This window comes from Silurus aristotelis (genome assembly GCF_946808225.1).
Source record: "Silurus aristotelis genome assembly, chromosome: 4".
NCBI classification, from domain to species: domain Eukaryota; kingdom Metazoa; phylum Chordata; class Actinopteri; order Siluriformes; family Siluridae; genus Silurus; species Silurus aristotelis.
Genome location: NC_139577.1, coordinates 3,673,776 through 3,682,469, shown reverse-complemented (window position 1 = coordinate 3,682,469; position 8,694 = coordinate 3,673,776).

The following is an 8,694-nucleotide window of genomic DNA, read 5'->3' as shown; positions in this document are numbered from 1 at the left end:
CACAATTTATGAATCATAATTGATCGTTTATTAATAACAGGTATCCAGATCGATTCTCCAAACTGGTGGCCCACCAGTACTGGTTTTTGGATATCCTACATCCATGATGTCATCTGTTCAGTGCCATAAATATACTTCATCCGAGGTGAATTACTTCAGGAACCGCTCACTTTTTTTAAGGGTAATCCAGTGTTTATCAAACCTTTACTATCATTACACACTTTAGAGGGGGATGTATTTTCAAGCACCACCTATCCTTTTTTGTAAGTTTAAAAATGTGTAATTTTTTGAAATATCAATTTCTAAATAAATAACATCAAATACTCAGTCAGTTCAATGCTTCTGATAGTGAGCACAGCGAAGGCTTTGCAGGCTCTGCCCCCCACCACTGTCCAATAGTAATGAAACATTATGTTTTGCTACTTAATAACATACATATTTTCAATATTTTTGCTTGATCTTTTTTCTCAAATCTAGATTTTTGGAAGGACCATGATTTATTTAGCATATTTAGCTTTTACGTTCCTCTTACACATACTTAGCAGATTCACTTAAGTGTAAATCTTCTTGCACCTACATTTTAATCCCCTTTTTGAGTTCTTTAGTTCATTCTTTAGTAAAATGCTTCAACAGTAAGCCTGGATAAATCAATGCACCGCCAGAAATCATCATTCAGCCTTTTCTCCTATACGGATTCACTGTGGCGTCGTTACATAATATCATAATGCGTCTTAATCTACCTGAATGGGGGGAAAAGCCGAACCATGACACGTATTCATTCCCTTTATAAATCTCTACAGGTGTGAGATGAATTCATTTTCCATTCGAGCGTCTTCTGTAGCAGGATGAATAAAAGGAGGAACAGGAGTAGCTGATGAATTCTTCTTTTGAAGAGGGCGTATAAATGGTGTAAGTCTCATAATCAGTCATGGCATAATGAATTCTGCTCCAAACAGAAAACTTGGCCCTTTGGAGCCTTTCTGTGTAAGCCGAGGTGATTTAAACAATGATGTGTAGAGGGGATAGCATCTCCCTTTTTATTGGGCAACTCAAATGCCAAAAAAAAAAGAAAAAGACACTTGGAAAAGTGATAAAGCAGGTATGCCCCATCGGAGAGACGTCGAAAAACATGGGCTGTGAACTGCTGAAAGAGTGAAGGCGATTAGAGAGATGGTCAGAGATCAACGCTTTCTCATGGGAAGTGCTCTTTGGAGCTCACAGAAAGGCTTTGCTATTTGTCAGGGATCAGAATTGTGTTTTGTCCACTAGAGGCCCCCATTGTTCCTTTTCTCAATTGCCTGTCTGCTAATTGCCATGACTGTCACCTGTATCCCATCTTCCTACTTGAACTTTTGGCTTCTTGATCTTGATTTGTTCTGTTCCTGTGGTTTTGAATCCTGTCTTTTCCTGTCTCCTGTGGCTTACCAATGGAGTATAAGTTTTTGGCTCCCTGCTCTGAGAGCTATTGGCCAAATGTTCCAAACAATGGCAATTTTTTTTTAAACGTTTATGGCACTTGGCAGACACCCTTATCCAGCGGGATTAACAACAGCAGATGAGGGTTAAGTGCCTTGCTCAAGAGCCAAGCAGCGGTATCTTTATGGCACGGAGATTTGAACTTGTGACCTTCCAATGTTTTAACCAATGAGCTACCACTTCCCAAATTTCACATTTTGGGGCCAAGAAGGATCTACTGCTCACCAAAGTTGTGCCAGACACATGTATGTTTACAGTATATCAATGCATCTGACATTCGCAGTTCCTTGTGCATGGAGCCTTCATCTAATTGCGTTTTTTTCCTTGTCAGGATTCAGAAGCATGTTTTAACAAGAGCCACAGACCAGGGCCTGGTATTAACATGTCCTCCACGGAGCACAAAAAGGGCACGGCCATCGCTGCAAATGCCACGCTAGATGTCTAGGAACTTGTTTGTCAGTTCATTAAAAAGGTCTGAACATTACACACTTCACTGCAGGCAGCTAAGGAGGGGAGGGTGGTTTAGGACATTGTCGGAGGCAGTGAAGATTTTTCGATGAGATTAAAGACAGCAAAATGACAAAACCTTCACAGTCTTGACCTTGTTCTTTGCTTTAAAACCAGCACCACTTCAAAGTCTGCTGATATCTAACAGCCGTTTTTGTCCGTACTTTGAAAGCCTGCGATGAAATTAAATATTGCTTTGAAAATGGTTAATGGCTCATCTAAAAGAATCTTGCCATTCTTCAGTTAGGGCCTCGTTATGCCGAACTGTCAAACTCACCCTTGAAAATTTTTCACTACATCAGTTCATGGTAACCACTTGTAGTTACCATGGATGGTTTTCACGTGAGAGATTCTAGTATAAGCACCATATTGGTTCAGGTTTGATATCTATTCCTCATTCCTATATAGATATTTAGAACATTCCAGATTTTGTCTCTTCTTTGCTGTTGGCTTTCTGTCACATTTTGGAGCGTGTCTATAGGAATGTGTGTTTATTCATCTACAAATGCATTAGCGAGATCAAGCACTGGTGTTAGATGAGGAGATGCAGTTGGAGTTTCCAGTGCAGTTTAGTGGGTTGAGGTCAGTTTTCTGTGCAAGATGCAGGAGTTAATTTAGCGCAACCTTGTCAAACTGTGTCTCTGTGGACCTTGTGCTCTGTGCACAATGGCGTTGTGATGCTGGAACTTCAGTGAATTATAATGCTACAGCATGCATCAAGTCAATTATGTGCTTCCCAGTGGTGGACAGTAGCAAAGTAAATGTAATTTGTTACTGTACATAAGTAGCTTTTTGTGTGTTTCTATATTTCACTGAAACATTTTCATTTGGGGAGACTTTTATTTTAATTTCACTACATTTCAAAGTCAAATATCTTTCTTTGTGAAAGTCAAAGAAAGTCGTTCCTTTTTGTTTTGTTGAGGATAAAATCGTAACTGGTCAATCACGCAGCAATCCACCAATCAGGGTCGAGCGCACGCTCTGTTTTGAACTGGTTTTAATTGGCGCTTGGTGTATCTGCTGATCACCAACATACAGTTCAGCGTCAGTTCAACATCAGACAGAACATTTCGAGAAGAATAAATGATGGAAAAAACTCGACTCGAACTCGCCACAACACCCGTGACCTTATTTGTGCAATTTTCTTTAAAGTAGTTGAAAAGAAGGTTTTGGGCTCATGATAATTTTAAGAAATGTCACACTCAGTGTTTGACTCATTAATATAATTTTTTTTAATAGATTGGTGTGCTAAGAGTAACATCAGAGTCTTTTCACATAATCTGAGTTGATTAAATCGAAGGCAAATACTTTTGTAATTTTACTCAAGTAAAAGTTTAAAGGGACACTACAGGAGTCATATTTTACCTACTTAAACTCTACTTTAACTCAAGTACTTTGTTTACTTCATCCACCACTGGTGCTTCCAACCTTCTGGCAACACTTTGATAAGGAATTTAGAAGTTGATAATGATGTAATTTCAACAAAGATGGGAAGTAATGAAGTACTGGAATTAAGTCGATTTTTCTGGTATCAGTATTTACTTCACTGTTATCACAAATATCTGTACTTTCTACTTCTTCCATTTTCAAACCAAACTCATTGCTTTAGTTTTAATCTCTTAGGTGACATGATCAATATTTTGTCTTCTCATCACGCACCTTTTTTAGTCCATCAACCTATTTCTTGTCATTGCTTAACTTTTTAAATCTACCACTAGTGTATAATTTCCTGGCTTTCACACACCACAGATGTAGGCTAGTTTACGAAGCTAATAACGAGCGTAGCAGAAGGCAACAAGATTTATGGATAACGTGGATGAGACAGAGGGATTCAGCGATGTAAACATGACTGAGAACAAAAACATTCCTGATCACCTGATCATCATCTTTTCTCTGCTTGTGTTCTATATGATGGATGTTCAGCCTGAATACATTCATTACAAAACACTTGAAATTCTTTTGTATTATTATATTGATATGTTGTGAGGTCCAGTTACCAGCGTGACACTAAAACAGGTAGTAGTAATGGCTACTTTTTACTGAAGTCAGAGCCCAAACTTCTTTACATTAACTTGAGGAAGAAAGTGCAGTCAGTATTTCAACTTTTACCAGAGTCTTTTAAAACATGAGTACCTGAACTTTTACTTGAGTGAAGGATGTGTGTATTTTTGCCATTTCTGCAATGCAAAATATGAAGCTATGCTCTTACTGTTACCACTTGGCTCCGACACTGGAGACTACTTTTATAAATGGAAATAAATGCAATATAAAATTCTTCCTATGAAAAGTACAGCTTCTGTCTGTCCGGTCCGGTCCGGTCCGGTCCGCGGTCCAGTCCGGTCCGGTCCGGTCTATCTATCTATCTATCTATCTATCTATCTATCTATCTATCTATCTATCTATCTATCTATCTATCTATCTATCTATCTATCTATCTATCTAATTTTTTTTTTAAAAGACAGGTCACTGTCTAGACATCCTTGAGCGTGACCCTTTCATTTCATTATAAAAATATGACCAGTTCAATTATATCAGCGCTTAGTTTTGTACAACATGTTCTAATGCCGGAAAGATAACAACAGACGAAAAACAGTATTTTAACCACAGAAGCCCACCTTTTCTTTTAATTCTTTTTTTTTACATTTATTTTAATATAAACACAGTGGTCCTCTGAGTTATGTGAAATAATATCATAAAAACATGTAGTATAAGATCTGATGTGAAGTATAGGGTAAATCTTTATGTTCTGGATACAGTTACACACTCTAGCTGATAATTACAACGAATGCTTACAATCGCTCGTCTGTAATTGAATTTAATGCAACGCCCATGTCTGTGTGGTTTCTTTGGGTTAGTAAACATTTGCAGGGTGAGTGCTTTTTTTCCCATCTTTGTATTAGAGCAGTGTGCTGTTTTTTTCTTCGCCCCTGTTCTCATTAATGTTCACTATTACTTCTGAGCTTTTTCTCTGGAAGTCTGACCTGCTTTGCTTTGAACGGTCTGGCAGATTACATAAATTACATAAACTTGGACTTGTTGTACTTGTTCTCACACACGTACACATTGAAAGCAATGCTAAGAGCATTGCACATAATAAGAGCAAGGCTAATAATTAAAATTGTTGTTTGCAATCACTAAAATCTTTTTATTTTTTTATTTTTTTAAAGCATGCATTGATTCTGCTTAAAAAAAATGACTTATACCTAACTATAACTTAATAATAAATAATAATCCTATCCTATCCAATCCTAATCAATAAGTCAGTGATATATTTTCATTTCAGCGCACTGCAGTCCTTCTCAGTGCTTATACAAAGGTTCTTCGGTTGATTATTATTATTTTTTTAAATAGTAATATTTCCTACAGCATCACCTTCGATTCACACACTCATTACTTAAAAAGCGGCATAATTACTTCCATGTAAGCAGAGAAAAACCCCACCAAAAAGTTCACCTTATTAGTGTTGTGATTACAGAGCAGAGCTCAGGACCAGACCCTGAGCTAATGAAGCACTCAGCAATCAGCTTCTCCCACACAGGCAATAAGCAAAATGACACACCTGAAGCTTTTGGCGCTGAGGTACCTAATGGAATTAGATGTCCCTTGTGTCTTTTCTATGCTGATTTTTCAATCTCGGGTTATAAGAGCGGAAAGGCTGGCTTGGGGAACTAATGATTTCGAAGTTTCCAGTGCTATTTAGTTTTTTTTTTCTTCTTCTAAAATAAAACTTTCTTTCGGCTTCTCCCATTAGCGGTCGCCACAGCGGATCCTCCTAACACAACCCTCCCCAATTTATCCGGGCTTAGGACCGGCACTGAGAGTGGCTGGGGATGGTTCCCTGACCGGGGATCGAACCTGGGTCGCAGCGGTGAGAGCGCTGTATCTTATCCACTAGACCACCAGGGGACCTTTTCTTTTTCTAAAGTAATTTGTGGAAATTTGTTGATTTGTGGTAAATATCCGGGGAGAATTTCCACATAAATCTGAGGTAAATGTGAGTTAGTGAGTTTGGTGAATTTGTTTAGTACAAACTGTCTTTACACTGATATATAAACTGAACAGGCATAACATCATGACGGGTGAAGTGAATAACACTGATTATCTCTTCATCATGGCATTTGTTAGTGGGTGGGATTTATTGTGGGTGGGCAGCAAGTGAACATTTTGTCCTCAAAGGTGATGTGTTAGAAGCAGGAAAAATAGGCAAGCGTAGGGTAGAGTTTGGTCATATTGTGATGGCTAGACGACTGGGTCAGAGCATTTCCAAAACTGCAGATTTAATGGGGTTTTCCTGCTCTGCAGTGTTCAGTATTTATCAAAAGTGAACAAAGGTGAACAGTGGTGAACCGGTGACATTATATATATATATATATATATATATATATATATATATATAATATAAATATAATGTTATATAATGTTTTTATTATACATTTTAGCACCACTTGTAGTATATTAAAGTAAAATGTTGTAATATCTTACTGTTAAGGCTTTTTTAAAAAACGTTTTTTTCGATTATGCCAGGGGTCAGGCGAGAATTCAGAGGGTATTCAACGTTTACGATCAAGCAGCAAAGCAGCTCTCTTGACATTTCTGGTTTCCATGAGGATTTATTCCCCTTTTTAACGTTGCATGACCCCATAAAATACATGCTGTACCGAGGAAAGCTGCAATAAGGAAGCTGGATGATTACGGCCTAACAGGCATTAGTGGTCAGGTGGGTAATGTCGTGCTGGCGTCTGTTTTAAGCAATAATATTGTTCATGCATTCGTCATGCATATGGATTAGAAATTAGCATCAACGTCATTAGTGGTGTGAATAAATTGAATAAAAAAAAAGTGTGAAATTATATTCTTTGTAGTAAAACGGGAGGAACTGATTGGACGAACGGCAGCATGGTGATGTCATTCAGATTGATTTAAAAGTCAGGTGTCCCAATACTTTTGTCCATACAGTGTATATCTTAAATGCCATAAACTGTATGGACAAAAGTATTGGGACACCTGACTTTTCCAGCCATATGTGGTTCTTCCCCAAACTGTTACCACAAATCTGGATTCACACAATTGTATAGAATGTTTTTGGACGTTGTAGAATATCAATAACTTAAACTAGGAGACCCCTATTTTGCCCCCTGTGCACAAAGCCAGCTTTATGAAGGTATGGTTTGGAGTGGAAGATCTTGAGTGACTGCCTTGATCTCTGGACCCTACTGAACACCTTTGGGATAAATTGGAATGCTGACTGAACCCCAGGCCTCCTCACCTCACCTACATCAGCACCTGACTCTGGTTGAATGAGCATGATCTTCACAAGCACACACTAACATCTAGTGGATCATCTTCCAAGAAGAGTGCAGGTTATTATAATTGCAAACGGGGACTAAAGTGGAATGGAGGTATGCAAAAAGCACATATAGTCAGGTGTCCACAAACTTTTGCCCATACAGGGTATTATAGATATCTTCACGATTTGGGTCTGAAAGAACATGTAAGAGAAAGGATTGAGAAAGGATTCGCTCGTCCGCTGAGACGACACCGGGGCTCATTCAGCGTGGAAACTCTTTTCAAGGATGTCATCAAAAGCCTGTTTATCTCAGAACATGCTGGGAGACATTGATGTCATTGTCAAATCGAATACGAGAGATGATGCATCCCAAAACAGGAATGAGGGATGTTTAATAAAGGAAAGTGGACTGTAAAAAAAAAAAAAAAAAAGTGTATTGAAAAATCAATACATTTTGAACGTTGCCCATAACTGGAAATGTTTTTTTTTTTTTTTTTTTTTTTTTATTCCTATCCCTAAAAGTTAAAAACAAATACCAAAGTTTGCTGGATGTTCGTTTCGGTTTTAAATTTTACGGTCACTTGTTAGGGTTTGTCTTTTCTTGCTCTTTCTCTCTCTTTCTTTCTCACACACCAAACACATTCTGTGTAATTACGCCTCAGCCAACGTGAACCTGGCCCTGAGACTTATTGCAATCGCTTCAAATGTCAGCAGCTCATTGCAGCCTGCTCTAATTAGACTCCAGTAAATGCTGCTGGAGTGCCCCCCCCCCCTCTCTTGCCCCCCCCCCCACCCTTTCTCCCTGGCTGCCATCGATCTCTCTACTCACTTCCTCAATTTTGTCATTTCACACAGGCTCTGAGTGACAATCGTTGTCCATCAGAGATGACAGTTTGGTCTTTTTTAGCCGTCCGGCCGTCGTTTTTCGCGTTCAATCTGTCACACGGGGTTCAAAGCCACGACGGATGTGAGCAGAAGCGAAATGTGACAGGATAAAAGAGATCCCCTTTAAAAATCCCAAACTTGCCTATTTATAAGGCGACGCACTGCATCATGGGAGCTCAGGGTTAGCTTTACAAAGAAGCTGTAAATGATTTGCATGTTCCTGGTTTGTGTTTTGCACGAATAGAACAGAAATGCTGATAGAACATAATGAACTGATATTATTAATGATGATGATGATGATGATGATCAGCATTCCTTCGCCTTCCTCCGTGCTCTGAGTTTGTGCTGAATGGCCACCACTGAGGGGCAGGCTTACATTGCATATCAGTCTTTTGAATCATAGCCTCCGCTGTTCAGGGCATGAAAGACAAATGGATGTGTTTTTTTGTTGTTTTTGTTTTTTTATTACACAAGTGGCCCCCAGGTCTTAGGCTGTGATGCTGTTTGACATAGCAAAGCAAGTATAAATGATTGTTGAC